Genomic DNA, 24,128 nt, shown 5'->3' with positions numbered 1-24,128 from the left:
GACAACTCTAGAGTCAGAATTTCCGTAGCTGTAGCCAACAATTTCATCTCCAAATTGATTCAAAACTAAAGTGTGTGCAAATCACATGGTAAGTGAAGTACCCCCTGCTGTTTGGCATACTCAAGAGGGCAATCTTGGACCTACATCAGAAGGAAGAAACACATTCTTGCTACATTATAGTAATGTTTATCTGTGGTTTAGCATTACAACTGGATATGGTGAAATAAATTATTGGAGTTTGTTATGCCTTAAAACACCAATAGAAAGATTCCAGACTTCTTTTTTTCCCCCTTTCCTTTTTTTCCCTTCACATTTTGACTCAAACACACACACACATATATATAAAATTATTATTTTTTTAAGTAACTGGATTAATACATGTTCTCAACTACATTGTGATGGAGATTCCAGAGGAGAAAATAGATCATAAAACCTCTATACACACTGAAATACACTGTGCTGGGTTGAACCAAACAGGTGATTCCCACATATCTTGTGCTGTGGCTGTTTCTTGGGTAAACAGCATGAGGTACAATACATTGAATTTCAAAATGAGCTATAATGCCCCTGATAAATTCTAGAAAGTCGTAGGCTTGTGTACTTTGGATAGAAACCATCAGTTTTGTTTAAACTTGCAATAATAATGTCTCTGAGAAGAAGGCCTGTTGAGTTAAAGTATTTTTGCAATATGGTTTTTTTTGCTCCTTGGAGGATGGAAGAGAGGGGAGGAGGGCTGGGAACTCCCGGAAAGGTTTCCGAGTTGGTGCAAGAAAGTGATCCCAGCTGGTAGTTATTTAGGATCAGATGGGTGGAGGTAAGCTCAGCAGAATGAGCACACTGTGGGCTAATTCAGCCAAATACTGTTTTGGAGAAGTAGAGGTTATACCCTAGGTGGTGTGATAAAGATGGACTTTTTTTGCTTGTTTTATTTAAAAAAAACCCACAAAACCACAAAACACCCCAAGCAAGTTTGTAACAAAATTTCCTTGAACAGTATTATCAACAATTTGAAAATGGCCAAAATCTCTTTACAGAAACAACTGGCTTTGTAATATAACCCTTTTGAATGAGCAGGTATTGTTGCCCTCTGTTTTTTCCCAAGTCTGCATCAGTTTAGGGACTGTCTATACAGCTGTCTTAAGAAGTCACTTCTGTGTTTGTTTAAAAGTGTTTTAGTATCTTAGCTAAATTCACAGAACGCAAGTGAAATTGATCAAAAAAAAAACAACAACCAAGGGGCTGGGCAGATGGCTGCAAGTTTCTTTGATTTAATGAGTTGCTGCTCATCAGCTGAACCCCACAACAGGCTCAGGTTGGTCATTAATACGGCTGAGCTGAAGAGTAGCAGCTTTGTCATTTAACTCTACATACCCAGCTTGCTTCTTGGGTCACATCAGTTCGGCTGCATTGGAATATAGCCTTATGCTTGTGTCTGCATGGTTATGTCCATTTGTTCAAGGTGTGTTTGTTTGTTTTTTTCTTTTTGCTGCCCTGGTTGCTGATAACTAGATCTGAGAAAACAGTCTCTCTCAAAGCTGCTGTCTCTTGGACCACATGGCCTGCTGGTAAGCTAGATGTCAAGCTTTTATAGCTGTTTCATTTATGAAATGTTGTGATCTATGAAATGCTTTTCATAGTCATTTTGACCCTCATAGACAAACTATTGTTGTTTGATAACAGATTGGTTCTGGTACAATAGGAGGCAAGATTTAACTTTTGCGTTTTGTTTACTTGGTGTCTAAAGAGATGCTTAAAGCCTGAAGTGCCTGGCCTGTGGGGAGGGTTGGGTGGAAGGGGAGTGCTGCTGCTCATGGGGTGAGTAATTCAGTGGGGATGCAGCAGCTTGACTTCCAAGTCATCTACTGCTAATCTAACCACTCAGTGTTCATAATCTAATCACTCTGTGTAGCTGAAATGTTTCTTAGCGTGTACTCTCAAGGTTAGTCTTGAGTGAAGTAACTTGATATAAATGTTGCACTGAAGATGAGCCCATTTTGTTCCCTGGGCTACACAGTAGTAATACTGTTGGAGATCTGTCTAGACTCAAAACTGGTGCTGATTTATTTACAGTGATGTAGTTCAAAATATTAAGCTTCTACAAATGTTCTTATACTGGTTTAACTTCTCCCTATCTGAGCAAAATACTGCTATAGCTGTTCAACTGGTGCTAATGTTGAACCAAAAATATAGGCCTGTATCTAATAGAAATGTTTATGTTGGTACAGTGGCTGTGCTGGTTGACAAGAAATAAAATATCTGAAATAAGTAGAAACTTCAGATTAGGCTCCTCTATCTTTAAGACACAGTCTGCAACTTTTTTTTTTTTTTTTTTTTTTTTTCTTATTGTGCCTTAACCTCTCCCTTGCTGCATCTACATTATCTAATGAGCATTAGATGGCAAATACAGAGACCCATTCCACTCTGGAGTGGGAAAGGACTATATAGAGCTGCCTCATCCCAAATTTCTTATCTTATGCCTGCCTCCCCAACAAAGTTGAGTTGTTAATAATGAGTTGTTAAAACATTATCTTTGCAATATCTAATTAAAGCGAAGCCTATTCAACAGGGAAGTAATCCTAACTGACCTTAATTTGGATGTATGGCAACAGTGGGTGTGAGCGAACCATTAAAGCACCCAATTTATGATTCAGGTAGGCAGCTGTTTAGCATTTATGAAAAGCACATTATCAGCTTGCTCTCTTGTCTGATCGTGGTTTGTGATACTTCAGTATATTCACCTGAAAGTGAAATATCTCAAATCATCGTTTCTTAAATGTGGTGTACAGAAAGAAGAGTAGTTTGAAATAGGTAAGTTTCAGCCAAAGAATCAAAGAAGTGCTGCTCAGAGGGGACCTCTGGGACATGTGTAGTTCAGTTTCCCACTCAGGCCAGACTTGTCAGCACAGGATCAGCTCAGCCTTAGCTTTGTTTACCTGAGTCTAGAAAGCCTTCAAAGAGGGAGCTTGCACAACCTCTGCAGGTAACCTGTTCCAGCACTACACTGCAGTGCAAGAGAACAGTATTTTCCTAATATCCATCCTGAACTTCCCAGTCTGCTCTCTGTGACCACTCCCTCTTGGTGTGTCATCGGACACTACCAAAAAGTTTGGCTGCATCCCCTTTGTAACTGTTTCTCAGATAGCCACAGACCTGCCTTAGCCTCATCTTCACCAGACCAAACAAACCCGTTTCTTCACAAGTCACTTGCCTCAGACCATCTTACTTTTTGCTGGCTCCTCTCCTGTTTCTCTGTGGCCCAAAGGTGGTCACAGAATCCCAGGTTCAGCCTACAATACCGAAGGAATAATGACATTTCTCAGCCTGCTCATGGGAAGGGATTCTCAAAAGCCTTAATCTTTCCTGAAGCCAATGGACTGAAATCATGTGGACAGCCTGTAAACCAGGGTTTTAAAATAAAACAGCTGGGTGAGCTTCTGTTTTCTCCTTCCTTTTGAGATTATGCAGCTAATTCTATATGTAGCAAAAGTGGAAGCTGTGTAGAATTTGCAGAGACTGTATATATTTGAACTCCTGTTAATCTGGTGGCAGATGCTAGAGACACCCAAGTCCCAGAAGTCTTCCACAAGTGCTTAAAATGCTACTTCTGGACAAGTCTAAAGTGCCTTAGTCTTGACAGCACCAAGCTCATACCTGTGTTGGGGGAAAGATTCACAAATTAATTATTCTCGTGTCATGACATGCTTTCAATTGAGAGAATGCTCAAACACATCGAGTCCTCCAGAGGGTACATGAAGAGCAGCTATTATCATGTCTGTGTGTAAACTTAATTATTACAACACCCATTTGAAATAGGTTCTATTATTTCCTCCGGTTTTGCATTGTTTCAGCGAGAAGGTTATGGCTTATTACAAAGTTTTCTTTACTTTCCTTTTCCTGAAGCTGTCTCACGTGCATGGATTATTTAGATGTTCATTACATCAGGAAGAGAAAGTTCACAGGTATACATGAGTAAGCATGATAATCTAGCCCAGAGGTTAGAATACCCACCGAAGGGAGGGGGTTGCCTGGGTTAGGGTCCTGGTATGACTTTTAAATTTGAAGTAAACATTAATTGAAGCAGGGGCTGGAGCTCATGTCTGCCTACTCACAGCTGAGTGCCCAGACCACTGAACTAGAGAAAACCCCGTGCTTTCTTTCAGGCCCAATGTTTAACTGTTTCATATAAACTGTAGCAGCTCTAGAAGAAGGGATATGGAGTGGTCATTTCCCCAGACTACCTGAACCAGTTCAGAAAATTCAAAGAATCTTAGGAACGCCTATTTTTTCCCCTTGCTGTGGGATGTCTAGAAATAGTGATGTGATGATCATAAAGCACTATGCTAATAGCACTGAATTAATCCTTACGGTAGCCCTGTGAAGTATTTAAGCAGTAGTACTCATTTTGCAGATGACTTAATTGTGGCATGCTGTACTGCGGGGGATTGCTCAGTCAGCAGCAAAGCCGTGACTGTAAGATGGAGGAGTCCTGACTCCTACACTTTTGCTGTAACCAGCACTTCTTTTCCTGTACATAGATTTGCTATAGAGTATTTAGAGCTTCATTAGAGACCTAGTTGCCTGCCAGTGTATTATTTTAAGAAACTAATGGCTGTGTATATTTTTTTATGATCCCTTTCAATAGTTCATGGAATGAGAGGCAATTTTTGTAACTCGAGGCATGGTATGTCTGAAGTGGAAGTGTTTTTTTTTTAATTTAAAGTGAACATCCATTCTTCCTCTCTCATCCCCCAACCTCCAAAAATAAAAATTGTGTTTAGATTGTCCAGCATATTCTAATACCTACAAATAGCTCTGCCTACTATGCAAACAGACCAACACAAGTATCAAGTACTGTGCTCAGATGTAAATTCTTGTGGGATCAGGCTCTACAATACTAACCAGGCATTCACGCCTCAAATGGTATTTTAGGCATGCATTAATGACCCTAAGCGACAGACCTTCTCATCTTATTGCTTAATTAATCAATGGCCCAGTGGCACATTGGCAGTGCTCTTTTTCAAGCTGTGCCTTCCCTCAGATGGTAATCAGATGGTATATGGCTGTATCTACTTATGGGAAAGTCAAAACCCAATAAATAAAGTTTAATTTCCTGATTCCCCTGGGATATAGTGACTCTTTTTAACAATGCTTCTTCAGTCGAGTTGAAATTAAAAAACAGCATGATCAACATATTGGATAATATTTCATGGATGGAGTTAAGTACCAGGTTTAAAGACTTCTAAAAAAAAAAGGGGGGGGGGGGGCGGGAATAAAAGAGGACTGGCACGGGGAAGACTGTTGATACAGAAGGACAATATTTTCCATCAAAACTGCCGAATTCTATTTTTGTTACTGGTGTTAAACTCTACGTTGTCATCTTTGAAGCATTACCGTGAAGGTTTTCTGTGCATGTGTGGCGTTAATTTTCATTCTAAATTAGGCTTGCTATCATTGGAATAGAATTAACATTTAATTCTAAAAATATTTTGTAACGTGCAATACAGTTAGGTACCATAGGAGGGCAGATGTGTTGAACGGCGTTATTTTGATATGTAAATGTTATATTAGTGTAAAACCTGCCGTAGTGAGTTGAATTATCGGATTTATACTGGTATCAGTGAGCTCTCAATCATGTCAGAGAAATGCAACAACTTGATTCAGACACAAATGGAAATATGTAAGTCTCATGGGTTTTATGGATTTAAATATATTTTTCCAGTTGTTCATTTTTAATGTGTATAAAGTTCAAAATTTTTTCAATCCAGAGTTATTTTGTTTTGCCTTTGAGAGCCTATAATCTGACTACAGTTACTTATTTAATCACTGACAGTATCCAGCAAATTAACAAAATTAGTTCTTTAGTTTACTACTTAGATTTAATTCAACTTTTTATTGTTCTAGTGTCAAGTTTTCAATATGTGCTAATTTATGCTACAATTTTCTTTATGCTTCAAGTTAAATTCAGGCTTCAATATAAAAGAGCTTTAGCCTCTGGGTTAAATAATTCCTTATGAAATTTGAAGTTCCATTTAATCCATATTTGCCTTTTCAAGTGAGTGGAAAAACGAATGAAACTTGTTTTGTTAGAGGAAGAAATGTGTGTGTGTTTGTGTATGTACTTAGACGGTCCCTTCTTGCAGAGTAATTGGGAGAGACCCTGCTACAGCGATGGGTTCCTATGCAGTGGGCTTGTGCCGAGGGCTCTGCTGACAGACTGATAGATTCAGAAACACCATCTCAGAAAACAGTTGTGATCTCTTCAGTCTGTCCGTTTGGCTCTGTTGTTCCCGACCCCTAAGTATCAGAAAAGGGCGATCCCTGCTGAGTTGTTAAGCAGAGGCTGTCCTGTAGCCTGGAAGTCCTGCTTTCCTGTAATGATTGTAGAACGAAGGCTTTCAATGGGCAATACTATTTCTCCTGAAAGTGAACAAAAAATTTTCAGCATCTTGAGCTGGAAGAGTAAGATGACAGTTTCATCGATCTCATATAACGAAGTCCCTGAAGTAGAAGAGGGCTTGTTAAGCAGTGAAGACATTAAAGGGCATAATTTCTAAGACAAATCTGGTCTTTCAGATGCAGGAATGACTGTGTGGTGGTTTGACCCTTTCTTGCTGTTCAGCTGACCCTTCTTCTTCCCTTGGAGATTGGCCAAGTCTCTCTCCAAATTTACAGTAGCACCTGCAGAAGGGATTCAATCAGATTTCCTGCAGCATGAAGCAGCTCCAGACTGCTGTGGAAGCAAATATCCTTAGGTCATGGGAGGATGACGTGAAAGAGTGGTATTCTGTTGTCTGCAGCACCAGCAGCCAACAGCGGGCAAACCCTACTGTGCTTTAAAAAGAAGTTGTCACAGAGTCTGTTAGCAGATGGGTGAGCCCTTGCTTGCAGAAGTGGACACTTTTGTTCCATATCCTTCTTCTACAACACAGCTTTAGACTATCAAGTTGTCCCCAAACTATGTTTTGGGACTCTATCTTAAGGAAGAAGATCCTCCTCACCTCCATTCTCTCCCTTAGTCTCTGGTTGCTCTTATATTTAAACTATATAGATCATGTTCTTACTGCCAAAGTAGGTATCAGAGGCCAATATGGCAGCTGTCACACAGGCAGAGATCCTGCTGAGTTCTGTAAGAATAATTCATGTGTCAGAACACAGGCCATCTGATAAGTTTATCTGGATGTGCAGGTGTCTTGTTGGATAAATTCAGAATCATCTCAGCCCACTGCCTAGTATATGGTCTGAATGCTGCTATCTAAGACAGGAATATGATCTGTCACAACTGTTGATGTCCTTGGCACACTCTACATGGGAAGTCTGTCTTCTCATTTGCTTTGCACTCCAATAACAAGTATCTACAGCTTGCTTTGTATAATGAAAACCTTTCTCCCATTTTCCTGAGTGGCATGACTGTGGGCTAACATGCCAACGTTGCTCTTTCACAAAGGTGCAAGAACTTTTATAGCCAGCTATGTTTTTTCTATTTCTTCCCTACTTCTCCCCGCTCCCCTTTAACTCCCCCCAGTAGGATTTTTGCAATACATTTCTAGAAATACTGTACGCACTCTGACACAAAACAATATCTTCAGCAGTAATAATAAATTAGACGCAGTGGGAATTTCAGCTTGTTCTTTTGTCCAAGGTGATATAATGGAAGTCATTCATAATGAAGAAAAAAGTAATTGTTATGCAGTATTTTTGTATTAAACATGCCTCCCCAAATTATCCAGAGTATAAAAGAGAACGTTTTTAGAGCTTTGTTACAACCATGGTTGAGCAAAATGCATGTGAATGTCCTCTTATTTGCATAAATAGGATTTCTTACAATACAAACCATTTGTATTGTGTTAAGCTCCCTCAAGCCTTGCTACCCCACAAGACATATCATAGTTTTATCATTAATCAAAACAAAGCCAAAATCGATAAACATGTATAATCAGGAATCTCTGATTCCACTATGCAAATGCACTACATACTGATGAAATGTTTCTGGATCTAAAATAGTTCTGCTCTTTTTTCCTCTCGGAAGTCCCTGAGCCTTTTAATTTTAATATTTTATGCATTGCAATGCAAACAGTATAAGAATAAATTCATGTATTGGAGATAACAAGTTAAAAGATAAATGTTGGATGAATCTCCTAATAGTTTTTGTTTACTTTGCTGACTTTAAAGGCAGTTTATGTTGCTGAAAGCTGGTAATTGCTTGACCTTTAAGGGCCCAATCCTGCAAGCTGCTTTGCCGTGCGCTTTCCAGCCAGTACCAGAGCACGGGCAGCCGTGTCCCCGGGCCCCATGCCAGGGCCATTTGTTAATTAGTGAAATTCAGGTATTCCATATGTGTAGGGCGATCGAAGCGTTACATGACAGGAAGACAGAAATGATGTTCAGTCAGGACAAGTTTGCATCCTTGGCATGCAGCTAAGATGGTGATCAGTACCTGCAGCCCCACAGAGCAAGGGCACTGTTCGGGGGGTACGAGCTTTGCTGCTAATGCTGGTCAAAGCTCAGCCCTTCCCACATGCTAGCAGATCATGCAGACCGTTACCGATAGGTATTTTCTGCTTCCCTCTGTAGTTTTTAGTTCCTTATCGAACATGCATACATTATGGTACAAGGAATGTTACTGTCTGAAGATGCATCCAAAAATAAATGTTTCAACAAGAGACTCGATAATTTCATAGCTTTCGGGGGCATTACACCACTACAGTTAAGAACCTCTTATCAGTGCCTGGCTCAAATTAATGCTGCAAATTCCTTTAATCTGAATCACAAATTTCTAACAAGTGAGCTGAGATGGGGTAAATCTTAGCAGCAGCTACTGCTTACCTCATTTGGAAGCTGTGCAGATCCGTAGCAAGTACAAAACACAGACCCAAGAAATGTGCACATCAACAACCAAAGGATTAAAATAAAATAAAATTCTACGAAGGCCACAGTTAAAGGAAAAGAAGGATGAAATAGATAAGTGGTAGAAAAGCCAGGCTTCAATTAAATTGAAAAAGTTCCTTGTTTGCCAGTCAAATAATAAGCTGTGTCAGAGCCATAGAACTGGCTATTCTAGCATAATTGCACCTCTTGTGTATCTGTGGGACTGTGCTAACCACAGGCACGATCCTCTCGTGAGAGTCATCCCCTCTGAGCTGATTTATTAGCAATGTGAAAAGTTTAAAGGTATGATGTTTATTTTCTATCACAATAAAATAAATGTAGCAGCAATCATAGATTAGGAAGCACAGTTTCAAACTGTGAGAGTCTTTTAGGTTTATTAATTTGCTGTGGTTGGGTTTCACAATGGGTATGTCTATTTGCCAAGTCATACTTATATTTGCTCAATGCTTGTTTTCACAACCATGGAGCGTAAAGAAAAAAAAACAAAAACAACCCCAAACCCCCAAAAATAAAACTTAAAATTTCCTGTGCCTTTGGTGGGAATAGTGCTCACCTGAAGAGAAATCGTAGATCCTACGTGAAGCTGTGCTCCTTACTTATGGAAGCAGCCCCACCAAAGTCAACAGGATCATGTGTGTATATATGTAGAAAGATGTATAAGGCGAGGGGTGCAGTGAGCTTCTCAAAGTCAGTTGCTGCTTGACTTCTGTTTGCTACAGGGATTGTTTATGGGAAACTTTGGAGTTATGCTTTTTTAACCGATATTTCAGTGATCTGATCAAAACCTTTTCTTTTAAAAATAGGATGGAGTTTTAATTTTCATGGCAAACGCCTGAACTAAGGAGTGTATCTGGCGAAGGGAAGAATAAAGGTTACTGCAGTGGTGGGTTGGTGATCATGATGAACTAACATTTCAAGCCAGAACATCTCTTGATGTTCTTCACTTAAATTGCTTTATTGCACCTGCATAGTGCTTGCTACGTGTTTGCCTTCCGCTCTGTGCCTTAACCACGCTGCTTTTCGGAGGATGGTGATCTCTGGCAGCAGTGTGCTCTGCCGGGATAACTGTGTGCTAGCAACTCTCTGAAGAGTGTGGCGAGATATTCTTCGGCATCTTCCTCACTACTCAGTTTCCCAGATCAGTGAAAGGAATGAGAACAGTTTATCTTTGTTTCAACCTTTATTTATACAGTCTGAGGTAGAACTTAACCTCTAACCTTTTCCTTCCTGATTTTGGTAATTGTAGTGCATTGTTGCTGGACTATAACAAGCTTATAGTGTCTGTGTCTGCTTTGTCCACTGTCACTTACTACATTGCATGCATGAGGCATATCGTTGTCTTCTATGCGTGCTTATTTGTTTTAACTGTAATTTTTCATTGCAGTAGGTCTAAGGCTAATGAGTAATTGTTATGACCTGATGTACCTTGCACACAAGTTCTACTTTACATCTTTTTGTACTCTGTTATTTTCAAAAAGGAAAAAGAAAAATCCATCAGCCAAATCAGGAGAAACAAACTATGAAGTCTGTTCTTGGCAAGGATGGTAAACACAACTGAGGCCATTTCTTTATTCCATTTATTTATTCAAATAAATAAGAAAGCAGACAGAATGAGAGTAGTGATGTGAGTGATATTTTTAAAGCTTTTGGGTTTCTTTGGCTGGAACTTTCTGCAAAAGGGTGGGGTAATTAATGTTAATCACGAGAAAGAACCTTCAGTCTCCGGGACTGTCAGCTTGGCACCTCTTCTCATTGTTACATATACAAAGGAGGGAATAAAAAAAATTACTGGTGATCTTGCGGGAACATTGCAGAGGGTAACAAGCTGTGGAATGAAGGAAAACACGATCTTCTTATCCAGGTCTGAGGGATGTAACTTTTAATATCAGTGTGTACTGCAACTCAAAGGAATGATACTCACTGGGTTTATTAATCTCTAGCTACATGGACTACCACTTACATTTAGACTCGTACAACGTTTTGTGTTTTGAAAATATTTTTCACATGAGACTTCTGAAGTGCACTGAAGAGAATAAATGGACCTCTCTCCACCCTGGAGAAGTATAATTGACTACTTGGCAAAGATAGGATTGGAACCAAAGAAACCCCCTTGCCTTTATCTCCTTACCCTGCTCTAAACATTTTCATGACCTTTTTTGGAAAAGTTCGCAAAAGTAATATCAAACAAAGGACTTTTTTCCCCATGTCCTCCTCTGTTTTGTTGTGCAGTGTGGTCTGTTTTAAATAAGCTCTGCAGTGCATTCATTTAAGGAAAGGAAGATATTTCATAGCGTGCTTAGCATTTGCATTTGAATATAGGCCACCCTGCTGTTTGATTAAACTGGAGTTTAAGAAAACTATAAGAATCGAGGTTCATATGCAGTGCAGTACTTCACACTCAGATTGCAAAGGTTGTTGAAGGAAAAAAAAATGATAATATCCTTGGAAGTACATGACTAATGAGAATATATATAGCACTTCTGAGACAGCTCAAATATATAATTATTGTGAGGATTTCACAGACACATAAATATAATGATCTTCAGCTAAGTAAATTGCTACCTACCAATGAAATAAATATGGTCCCTTCAGAATTTGAAATAATTCAGTACTGTAGGTGGTGGGAAATGATTCACCTTAGCTGTTATCTCTGGAACAGTAATATAGAAATATATCTGCCAGTACTGTTACATTTACATTGTTCTTCATATCCTGTGGAGTTTGTCAGAAGATCTGTGGTCCCCGCTGATTTCCACCCCCTTATTTTGATAAGGCTCTGCACAGCATGGTTCAACAATGGGTTGGAGCAGCTAATATTGTTTACCACAGTAGGCATCTCAGCCATAATATTTTTCCAAGAAACACTGATGTGTTTAAAGGTCAGGTTGATACTGATTTGACTGCTAAACATGAATTCATTTTTCTAGGAGTAGAAGGGTGTACATGCCTTGGGATAAAGGTTAAACTGTTGTTTATGCACTCGATAGGTGGAAAACACAAGGCTTTAATACACAAATCATAATAGCCTATTCTGGTCAGTCAGGGAAATGTGGTGCTTTACATTTAAATGGAAGGTTTGAATCCACAGGCGTTTTCTGACTAGCCTATAGAAGAAAACTCACTGAAAAAATCAGTGCTTGCCTGGATGATCTAGACTGAAACCAGTTTAAACTTTTTTCTGAGTAATCCAGAACTCATCCAGGTCTTTCAGCAGCACCGATAAAATTGATTTTTCCTACCTCTGATGAGGTGCCAGAGACTGGCCACTGGTAAGGGGAGTGAAAGTAAGGAGAGGGGGAGAGATGAACAGCCCTACAAGTTTGGATTTACTGTTCTTGCCATCTTCAGTGGAGTGGGAGCAATGGGGTGGTGTCTGCTTTTGCCAAAAGGAAGGCCCCCCTCTTCTCTTGTAGCTAGCACCTCTCCTGTTCAGGTGCCTTTTTCCCTGGCAGTGAAATCGCGGTCGGTAAGGCTGGCTGAGCCATGGACTTTTCTAGCAGGCAGCTGCACTAGACACCTGGATTGAAAGGAAGATGTGACATGTTTCTGATAGCTTCAGCTGGGCTGGCTGGGCTCCCCAGGAAGGCAGAATTTAGCCATAACATGCTCAGTTCCTGATTCCTTAGAGGTGACACATCCAATGGAAGAATGAACGCTCCGTGCTGAGCTGTGCTTCATCTGCAGTTCACTCTGTGCTTTGTGTGGGCTCTCCGGGCCAGGTGAAGAGAGTAGCAAATCCCAAAGCTGAGAAGGAGCCTGTACAGCGTGAGTACAAATAGCACATGCGCATCCACGTAGGTGTCAGTCCCATCAGTCTTTCCTGGCTTCCATTTTCCAGGTACTTGTTCTTATTTAGGTATCGTTTCCTCCAGCCTCTTAAGAAATTATGCTGCTCTCAAGAGATTTTTAACCAAACCCCATGCTCGATTTTGTGGGAAGTGATTTTCGCTTCCATCAAAGGGTCTTCTTTGCCCACAGTCTCCTTTCTTTCTTGCACTGTGTCCACATCAATCACCCCCTCCTTAACCATTCCTCTCCTTTTCTCTTCTTCCAGCCTCTCAAGGTCTGAGTCACCTCATTTACTCATCCTATGTATACCTTTCTTTCCAGCTTTCTTCTTTCTTTCTATAATGAGAAAATCTTTAATGTCAGGTTAGAAAGTGACGGTAGCCACGTGAGAGGCTAACAAACTTTCCAAAGAAATAACCAGAGCTACCTGATCACTTATGTATCTCCTTAACCAAACCTTTTGGTGTTTTGAGATAGGGCTTTTGGGGCTGTTTGGGTGTGTAGACAGGACTGTGTGACAGGTGTTTGGCTGATGCTGTTTTCAATACAGTATTCAGCTTCTCTCTTCACTGAGGCAATGGGATGCCTTTGCAGTAGACCAACACTAGCTGTAAAGATGCATTTTAAGAATTTAAGTTTACTTATCAGCACGGATAAGCACACAATTTCTGCTTTTAACTTTGCCTTGTAAAAGGATTGGTTCTCTTCACTGTTTTATACTTTGATTGATTTGGGTTGCAAACTCTGCTTGGAAGTCTCAAAATTTGTCCAGGATTGGTCTTATTGAATTATCTTATGAATGTTTTCTAGATTTGTTGCTGAATTTTATTTCTGTAGGTTTTGTTTCTGCAAAGACTCTAGTCCTGGCATGGCAGCTCAGGTCACTTCTTTGATCCAGTTTTCAGTGGGATGTTCTGACACCTTGACCATCTTGGCATTTGCTTTGAGAACAGATGGAGAAAACAGTCCATAATATGCCTGTTGGCCAAAAAGCAGAGAATCTCGTAGTGCCATGAGTGGCTTGCTGGCTGACATCAATAGCACAGGATGCTGTATTTGATTAGCGTTGCTTTCACAAGAAAGACCCACTGTATTGTTTTGAAGAATGTGTTCAGTTGTTTTAGCAAACTTAAAAATCCCCCATGGCTACAGAAATAGAACATTCAAATGAAATGGTTGCTATGTCAGGGATTAAAAGCCTTGCAAAATGTTCTGTCTACAGATCACCCTTAATCCTGAAGCTGTATCAGTTCAGAAATACTTCTGGATTTCTTTTTTTCCTTCATATTCTGAAGACAGGTAAATCTAGAAACCGTGCAGGAGGATTTCTGACTTAGCAAACAGCACTTGACTGCTTTTTGGTTTGGTATTTTAGTTCAACATTACAAATACTTGTGTCAAAGATCTTGGCTTCAGTCCTGGAATTATTTCAGATGCGATGGTCTGATAATAAGAAAAAAATCTTCCCTAGGCTTTCATGCCTGCCTCTTACTTCTGCCAGCTTGCCATTACTCTTTTACTGGAGAAGCTGAAAAGCTAACATTGTATTTCTGAGGTATCTTACAGGGCGATGATTTCCGTGAATGTTGTGTAAGGAAATCTCTTTACTGTTTTTAAAAGGAAAACGTGACACAGAAAATAAAACAAAAAAGAAAGGTCCACTTGAGGAAAACCAGCACCGGACTGGAAATGAGAACGTTCATTTTCTCTCTGCAGTATGTTTTTCTTCTTCCACCCCCGCTCCTCAGCCAAGGAGTCCCATGCCCCGTTTCCTGTCCTTTGTATTAATCATTCCCCTGCACTGATAACATCTAATTGGTTTCTTAGAAAGCCATCTCTCTGACTTCCCGGTAACTTTGCCTCATCCCTTACATTTTGAGCAGTAGTGACAGCCACTTGTTAGATTTGTATTTTATAGGGGTAGGTCGATATTTCTTAAACATTTTAATAAATACTTTAAAATACTATAAAAAATAGATATAGTGTCTAATACCTTGTTATTTTAGAAATATCATCCTACAGATTTTTCTAGAACTGGGAAACCAGAAAAATATGGGATAAATATCATTCCATGTTATTGTTCTTTCAAACCAGAAAGAAGGAAAAAAGCTTAATCTGTTAGAGATGCTAGGTTTCTTTTCCTTTTCAATAGTAACCCATATTCACCACAAAGTGTTAGTTCAAAGCACTAATTGCTCAAGATAGAGGATACAATTTGATTTTCTGTTTACTGGTGAATTTTGTATCATCCTCATTACCACAGAGTCTGAGCATTTTCAAGCTGCCCTTTAAGTGAGAGAGCTGACATCTGTCATGGTTTTCATGTCTCTTATGGAGATTTGTTTATGCACTTCGTACTTTGCATTGGTACAGTCTTGATTAGGGACTTCCCCCACCCCCGAAAATGTACTCACCAGGCAAATAAACCAAGTGCCGTGTACAGAGAGTAGACCATGGAGTATATGATGAGGTTCTGGGTCCTGAATCGCGATCAGAATAGTAGGCTGAGTGATGCCTCAAGTCTGAGCACTTCTTAGATTTGCATCTGTTGTTCACCAGAGCATTTATCACTGCTAGATAAGCTGTCTCTCTGATGGAAGCACGGAAAGCATAATGGGTAAGGAAGACATAAAAATACAATGTGATGCCTGGTTGTATGGGTCAAGACATAGTATTTTACCACCACACTGAAACTGCCTTGAAAGGAACGAAAAAACCCAGTGCTTTCTCAATAATAGCACAATACAAGTCTTTAACTATGAGATGTTGCCTGCGCAAGGTTAAGGCCTATTTAATAGTAAAAAGAAAACAAACGACTCTGATTTAAAAAAAAAACACAAACACCTAAACTGAAAAGCATGTCGTTCTTGTTACTAGTATAAAGGCAAGGTTTGTAGGCACCTTCAGATTAAAAAAGGCAATTAATATTTATTTCATAGTGAAGTAGATTGCTAATTAGGGCTTTGCTCTTCCCATCCCCCTGGGAAATAGTCAGATGAATGAATCTCATCTGGAAAGTTCACATATGGCAATGAGAAGCTCATCATGAAGATAAAACCAGAAAAGAACTTGGACGACCTGATGAGATGTTCAGGCTATCTCATAGGCTTTGCTCTCTAATGGGGTTTAAAAAACCTAGTATTAGTGAATTTATTTTACTGGTTTTCTGGTGACACTTTCTAAAAGCCCATGATTATATATAGTTCAGTCACTTGTCAGTGTCCTTTCATTAACAAGCCTAAAGAATCTTAATTGCTCAATCAAAATAGCAGATTCTTCCTCTGCTGGTGAAGTTTAAGAGGTTATTCAAGCCAAACAGAGGAAATGGAAATCCTGCCCAAATGGATCCAATATAAAGAGCAAACTATTACAGGAGAAAGTCAAGAAAGACTAAGGAGGAAACTGAAGAGCAAACAACTGAAGATAGAAACGTAAACAAGACATTATTTCAAATACACCAAAACCAAGTGTGGCAGGGAGTAAGGGACAAAGGCAGTGCTGGATATTGAGATGTCAAAAAATGACAGAAGTAAACCAAAACCATGGAAAATAACAGATAAGCTAAACTAGATGGACTTCAACATTTATATGTTTGAACTATTAAATAAAATATGCATCTGTCCTACCTGCTGGGTATAATGCCGTATTATGGGCATTCAGTAAAAATTCTGTGTACCTTTAAACACCCAAGTGATTAAGTAAGCCTATCTTTGGTATAGGGATATCACTTAAAATGATGTGTAGGAGTGATGTAAAATTTTATGTTAATGAAGAATTGCCCCCTTTTATTTTTTGACAAAAAAATTGTCTGTATGCATGCAGAAGCAGTTTTGTTTTCCACTGGAAAATTTCAATTCTTGCCAGCCTTCCCAAAAGCACCATCAAGATCCTCTCTGTTGCAAATGGAATGTTTGGGTTTTGGATGGAAAGTTCATCTGTCATAGAAAGTTTCTGTCTTTAAAAAATCAGAAGAAATTCTTGGGGAAAATTCCTGTTTTCAACCAGATCTGATCAAAACTGCACTGTAAGACATTTGGGGAAAATATAGCTACTTTGAAAATTGTGCCTTACTGGTCTGATAGATTTTTTTTTTTATTTTTTTTTTGCTATGGTTAACTGGTTAAGATAATAAATTTGGACTTTCAAATGTCTATGATAAGCTGGTAAAACAACAAAATTGACAAGAAGAGAGCTAATTTTCTTCAGTTTTGTAACTACTTTGTAATCTGAAACAAAATGTAACCAAAACATCAGAACAACAGTCAACTTCTTGTGTGGCAAAAAATTAATAGAGATGTATCCCAAGGATTCGTATTGCATCTCATCCAGTCTCTTAACATTTAGGAGACAGTGTGAACAAAAAGATGCTAAAATTTACAGATGAAACAAATTAGATACTTAACTGAAGACTACAGGCTAATGAAACTTTGGGAGAACCAATATACATTGGTGTTTGGATGTCATAAAAGAAATTAAATTAGGTGTTAAAGCATATTTAAAAGAATCATTACAGCTAAACACATGGATATAGCACAGATAGTTTCTAAATTCATTCCAGACCCTCAGGAAAAAGATCTAGAAGTCCTTGTAGGAAGATTAATGAATAACCTTTCAGATGTATAAATTTCAGTAGTTAAATATAAGGCTATTTTCAGAAATGCATAAAAGTAAAACTCAACTATTATGAAGTCTTATGTGAATGCTTATGCGTAGCATTACCTGAATTGCTTTACTCAGTTCTGATCAACCTGTATTAGAAAAGATTTAGTGGAAATGGAAGAGCTAACATATATTATTACAGCTGGGGGGGGGGAGGGGGGGGAGGGTAAACTTCCCCAAAGTATTTGAATAATGAATAATAAACCCAAGTAAACAAAAAGCTTTTGAAATAATTCAAATAAAACCTGGTAAATTTAGTAAAAGAACCATGCAATTTTTCATGACGTTTTCCTGTGTGGGTATGTATTTAAACTTCTTCAAATTGATTCTTTGATGTTTTGTAGATTGTATTACATTCTTTGAGGTATTTGTATGAGAAAGGTGAATAGCTGGAATTTTTTCTTTCCTTTCTTTAAATGCCCTGTTTGCTATTTCAGATTTAATTGAAAGATAGAGGTTGTCTCCTAGAAGCTTAATGTTATTAAATCAGCAGCAAGATGTCTGACATGGTTTGCCATTGTTCTTAAAAAATAATGAAACAATATAGTGAAGGCAACACCAGTGGTATAGAGGTATATCTGCTTTATAACCTTTAAGATGTGAGTCTTAGTTACACCGTGGCAATCGTCACTTTAGCACTTCAGTCCATTTTGCTGGATGTTGACATTACTAAATTATCTCGTGTTCTAAATGCAAAGTAGCTGATTTTTCCTAAATGCATTTCTTGGCAATAAAGAGATAAATTTGTCTGGTTCCATTTTTAAGAAGGGCTTTGTCCTTTAATGGTCCTTAAACTAATCCTGATAATTCCACCTGAGAGGATGGCAGTTCCAGAAAGCATAGAACAAAATCATGCATTGTATTGCTTGCATGCATTTACAAATATTCTGTAGTCTGCTCCTGTTCTCATAGAAAAGAGATTTCTACAGTTATTTAAGAACAGAGATATAAATAGATGAATGTCATTAAAGAGCAGCCTTCCCACCTTTGAATTTAATGGTAGAGCTTTGGATGAAGTGGAGGACGGTTTGTCCTAGAAGAATGTAAGTTCATTTTCAGCAGAACTAGATCACTTAAATTAGGTGATAGTGATACATTTATAGGTATACATAGTAAGAATTTTTAATACATCTCCAACCCACATTCCGTAGTTCATCTTAATTCTTAGACTGATCTTTTGAAATAAGAGACTGTTAGCAACCTGTTTTATGTGGTGCAGCTATAAGGATCGGTGTTTGGGGATCTACATCCTGCTGCCTTTGCTCCTTTGCATAAGGTAATTTTTTAGGCATGGAATTTCAGTGGCTGTTCTGAGATTAATAAAAGGTGTTTAGGGGAGCCAGAGCAGAACCCAAGTCTGTTGCTCATTCCCAAGGTCTCTCCACACTTGTTTGTTTGCTTTTGAAAAAATCTGTGATCTTATGAGTTGGCTTTTTTTACAAGTTTATGTTTTTACAATTTGTTTTACAAGTATGACTTTGGAGAAAAGCGGATACTGTGTTTAACTAAAAGGGAAGCCGTTAAGAAGAACTCTTAAAGAACCAGACCTGCAAGGTACTAATGCCAGGAGCTGAGGTGGAGGTTCCCACACCATCTGATGCAGCCATGCTTGCCTTGTTCCTCCCACGACCGTAGAGCTGCCACATCCCCCTCCACCACATCATCTGTAGCTGTAGCAAGGATTGTTTTCCCACCCTGTGTGCAGGGAAAGGAGACGGTGTTGCCAGTCTCTTCCTCTGCAGTAACTTGAAGGACCAAGAGAGAGTCTAGTGATGTGCGGTAGAACTGAGAGATCTTTATGGGCCACTGACTTCATGAGGGCCCCTCTGAGCACCACGCGCAACAGTGGGCAATGTCTGCTGCTTGAAACTTGTCACAACTTCTCATTTTTGGGCTTTTTCAGTAAGTATAAGGAATAGGCGGTGCAGTCCAGAACCAGGGGGTTCTCCAGTAGATGGTGCTGCTGTAAACTTTTGCCTAACTACGTACAGCGCATCCCTGGGAGGTGCCAAGGGTAGTTTGTGTCTACACCCGCTGTCTTAGGGCATGGATTTTTATCACAGACTTCCCAAAGAGGCTTTTCCAGCGGGAAGGACTCCTGAAAAAATACCTGCCTTTACTTAACACCTTCATTATAGCTACATATGCCAATTAATAAATAAAGCAATGCAAAAAGTTACTCAGTAATATACCAACTCCATCATTTAAGATCAGAAAAACATCAGTCCTGGTGCCTTCAAAGAAAGACTTTATTTACTGGCCAAAAAAAGGAACTAAATCAATATAAACAAACTATTAATAGATCTGTAGTAGTTTGTATTAGTAAAGAGAAGGGACTACGCATGGTCCTTTTCACTTGGTTATGGTATTGGAAAACTTTGATAGTGGTGTAAAAAAAAAAAAAGTAGAGAGCTTGAAAGGTATCTGTACTTGCAGTCCTTTTGTCTGATTTCTGAAAGGTAATTATTTACAATTCTGTAATTCCAGGCTAAAACAACTAGCTAAGGTTAATAACAGTAGGTCAGACTCTTCCCAAATGATTTTTTCTCTGAAAATTTTAAATTTCCATCTTGGCCACACAAGTAATGAGGAAGGAAAGAGCTCTTAAGGGAGCTAAACGTTGGATTCAGTATCTCAACCTTTCTCTTAAAATCCAGGATAGTCAATGGAGGTGTTCATGGCCTCTTATTCAGGAGGATCCTGTTCCTTCTAGAGGCCTCAGAGAATCCGAGTTGGAAACAGCAAAGTATTTGTCAGTTAGGAGATTAATAGCTAAAGTGTCACCTACATCAGGCTTTCTCAGTTCTTGCAGAAAAAGTTAACGTGGTATGGTACTTTTAAATGCATACATCTAAGGTCCCATCATACCTCACTTTGAACAAACCTCCTATTAGAAACCGAGCTGGACTTTCACATCTCTGCTGAAATGCCATTGCAATGAGGGCAATTAAATAAAAAGCAAAAGCCACAATATTCTTTTCGCCTCTTCCTTCCTGGTTTAAATTTCTGCATTCATTCTTTTGGGAGTGGAAGACTTTTTATGGAATGGCACTGAGACCTGGGAGCAGAGACCTGCCCACGTGGAATAACACACAGAGACAGGCAGAGCCAGTGCTCCGAAGAGAGACTTGTGTGTATGTGTTTATCTTCCTGGTTATCTTTGATGGGAGCAGGGCTATAGTATAAAGTAGTTAACAACGTATTTTACAACTAAATTAAAATGGTTTAAGTCCATGATGCTGCCAAAAGAAGGGTCTGGGCTTTCTCCTCATTCTCAGACTCATGGTCTTGGTCTGTCTAGCACTGGCAGTGGTGCTGGAGTAAGTAATTATGTAATTAATCAGATCAATAAGCTGACACCACTGAAAGCACGCTCGTCTGAGAAAGGAAAAGGAAAGTTTAGTTTCTTGTTTGGACTGCTGAAGCTGAAACAGAAGCAGCACTGGAGGCGTACACTTAGATGGAAAGAAGGTCAGGACCGCCCCTTTCAGAGCTAACATAGTCTTAGGAATGCTTCAACTGGCAGCCATGCCTTACCCATTGGCACCTAAATATTAAGTAAAATTTACTGGCTAACTCAAAAATGGAGTCCCCCAAACCTTTAACTTCCTAGCTATGTAGACCTCAAGATGTCCAAGCCTTTAAATGCTTCTGTTCCTTACCTGTGTTTGCTAACTCTTTGGTCTCAGTATTGGTTTTGACAAGACCAAGTGAAGAGCTGCAAGCATAACTCAAACCTGATCCCCCCCAAGTTGGAGCTGTAGCTGGGGAAGGATGGAAGAACAGCAGAAGGAGGGGAGTGATCTGAACACGAAAAAGTCTTGCAAATGGCTGTGATCAAAGTACTTGTACAAGCAGATGTGACGTGTTGCATAGAGACGTATGTTCTATTTCCTCCTTTGAATAGTGAAATTCAAATTAATCTCTCAAGTGAATTATTTGATTTATAGGTGGATGGGGAAGGAGCATTACTAACTTTTTCCTGTTCAAGATTCATTAGTCCAGTGAACACTAGCAGGAACAGGAGCCCACAATCCAGTACATAGAGCACTCAGTTTGAAAGCGAAAGGGCTGAATGGGATCTGTCTCAAACACAATGACTGTTTGGCTTGACATATAGGGGAGAGGTGCTCTAAAGGCAGTCTAAAACCTATTATATATTGAGTTGCAGCATCTCTAGGAAGTTATAAAATACTATTAGTCCTAAAATCAGACCTTAATGTAATTTATTGAGGGATCACAACTTATGTTACTTGTCATAATATTTGTGATACAGAACTTTTTATGACCCTCTGTGGTGGTATCATCTGACTAAGAATATAGCACGCCTTTGGACAAAATGCATGCTGCAGGCTAACTTTCTGTAGCTGAATTAGCCACCTACCAGGACAGTATACAGCTGGAAATCTCAAGTTGCAGGCAATCCCATCTGAGAAGTGTGTGCAGATGGTTTTGGTTGATTCTGCTGAAAGATTATTTGGTTCAATCTGAACAGTGACTTTTTAAAGACCATATGGGTTTTGGAAGCATTGCTTGAGAGACTGAGGTTAGAGGATGGGTTGGTTCTATTTATGTGGGGTAAAGATAGGGGAGGTTTCAGAAGGAATGGCAGTATATGCATAATGATGTTGATTTTAGTACAAAGTGACCTCCGCATCTACTTCTGGAAGATAACAAATAATGGGACTCTCTTTCCCACAATTGTGGTTAAATAACTGCACTGTGACTGCATTTCTGGTGTCAAAATTAACTAAATATATTTTGCTTTGCTTGTATCACAAGTGGCATGTGAGCAAGTCACTAATAGTAACAGAGCTGTTGTGTAATCAAAGCTAATCCTTACTCATGGTAAGAATCAGAGTCAAAAGCCTATAATCCTACTGTAGGCTACGTTCCTCTGTAGGTTTCCTTTTAAGATCTCTTGCTTTTTGCTGCTTGTGAAGTGTTTCTGTATTTTTAGATTAAAATGCTTGACCTAAAATTTGGGTGGGGTTTTTTGTTTGGGTTTTGCTCAGGTTTTTTTAGTTTTTTTTCCCCATGGGGAATATGTTCTTTGAGTTTGCCTCAGTGCCCTCTTCAGTGCATAGCAGCCTGCCTTTAGGTCTTCAAAGACAACCACAGTACTGGCAGTGCCTTGCTCTATTTGCTGCATTGCTCACGTTCCAGATTTTTAGATTCCTGCTTTATTTCTGAGACTCTCAGCTTTTATTTAATAAAGCAAGAGGAAATAGTGTCTTTGTGGCTGTGGAGAAAGGTCTACCATAAAGGCCTAAAAAAGAGAGAAAAATAAAAGACCTTTATATTCAGTCCTGTGTTCTTGCAAACCCAATTCAGAAGTTTCAAATACTTCCAGCTTAACATCTTAACATTTGGTTTACAATGGATTGTGGTTGAAAGGAACATCGCGCACATGCACACGTAGGTGTTTGCAAAGGCTTTTCCTCTGTTGCTATTGTTGAACAAGTGCATCGAAGTCCTCTGCACTAAACTGTTCATTGGTTAGTGATTCTGATAGCAGTTGCTGCAGATTAATTATAACTCTGGTGCCTGTATATGCTGATCTCCTGATGTACTGAGTTTATCAAATCAGTAATTAATAAGTAACAGCTGTTCTGCAGCCTCTTGCACGAGTTATTTTTTTGAAATAACTTCCATCAGTTGTGATCGCAATTTTCATGTATGGCTTCAGTGCCTATACTGGAATGGACTGTAGATCCATCCAGTTTGCTAACCAGTCCCTCCCAGCAGCTAATAGCTGAAATTGGAGAAAACAGACTGCGAGCAAACCACAGCGCTCAGACTATTCACCAGCTCTGTGCATGGCTGTGTGGGAAAATTCTTCTCCAAGACCTGTCAGGGATCATCTTACAGCCTGGAGCATGAGAGTGAATATTACTTATTATTTTCATTTGAAAGGACACAAGCTCTATAAAAGGTAGAGGAGTCCCCCATCCTCCCTTGCTTGTGTGCCTGACCTGTCAGAGGAGCCTTCTGCAAAGGCAGTCTGCCTCTTTGCCTAATAAAATGCCAGGAAACAGTGGAGAGTGGCACAGCAGGTCAGCCCAGGTGGTTCTCATTGCTCTCTACCAGGAGCAGATGACTACTGTATCAGAGGTGGTGGTACTATAAAGGAGAATTAGCCAGAAAAAAGTGTTGCCTAAACTAAAATGGAACATCTTCTCTGCAGTTTTTCTTCTTCCTTTTTCCATCCGTGCATCACTGATTGACTGATCCAGGTGAGAAAGGTCACATTAGAGCCGAAGCGGTAGGTTACTTCTGTGCATCTGTGTATGTGATATGATTAGATCCCATCTCCCCTGGCCCTGGAGGCAGCTCTTGGAGTTTATGCTGCAGAGCCTCTGCCCTCTGTTCTGCCCTGCTCTCTGCCCAGCGCTCCTCCAAGCTGGGATGCAGATCCCTGGACAGAACCCTTTGTGTGGTGGTCACGGTTCCTGCCTCTGGACTGCCTTTACTGTCACCACTGATATGTTTGGGCTTGGCTTAACTTCTTCTGTGGGAAGGAAGAGACCAGCAGTGCAACTTGGCATAGCGGGTTACAGGTAGGGTCAGCCCCATTGCGCTGGAAGTTCTCAGGTGAAATCTGAACAAGGACAGATGGGACCATGGCTCTAGGCAACATTTAAGCCCTAGATCAGCCCTTCTGAAATCACCAGAAGTCAATGTATTGCTTTTTTCTTGTCTTTTCTGCTTTCTGTTTTTCCCATAAGCTACTTAGAGTTGCTCATTTTGGGGTATTCTTCCTTTCTGAAACTTCATATAATTCCTGAAAATAT

The 24,128-nt window shown here is 39.6% G+C and overlaps 1 protein-coding gene across 1 annotated transcript in view; it reads left to right on the top strand.

Annotated features, from left to right (window-relative positions):
• CTBP2 (C-terminal binding protein 2) overlaps positions 1 to 24,128 on the top strand; it is a 319,500-nt gene that overhangs the window by 1,234 nt on the left and 294,138 nt on the right. Inside the window, exon 2 of the mRNA XM_040607556.1 lies at positions 1,510 to 1,565. The gene's annotated coding sequence lies outside the window, so the exon portion shown is untranslated. The remainder of the gene's footprint in view (positions 1 to 1,509; positions 1,566 to 24,128) is intronic.

The sequence above is a fragment of the Falco naumanni genome, chromosome 9 (assembly GCF_017639655.2).
Source record: "Falco naumanni isolate bFalNau1 chromosome 9, bFalNau1.pat, whole genome shotgun sequence".
Taxonomy (NCBI): domain Eukaryota; kingdom Metazoa; phylum Chordata; class Aves; order Falconiformes; family Falconidae; genus Falco; species Falco naumanni.
This window is presented reverse-complemented; position numbering and strand designations above follow the sequence as displayed.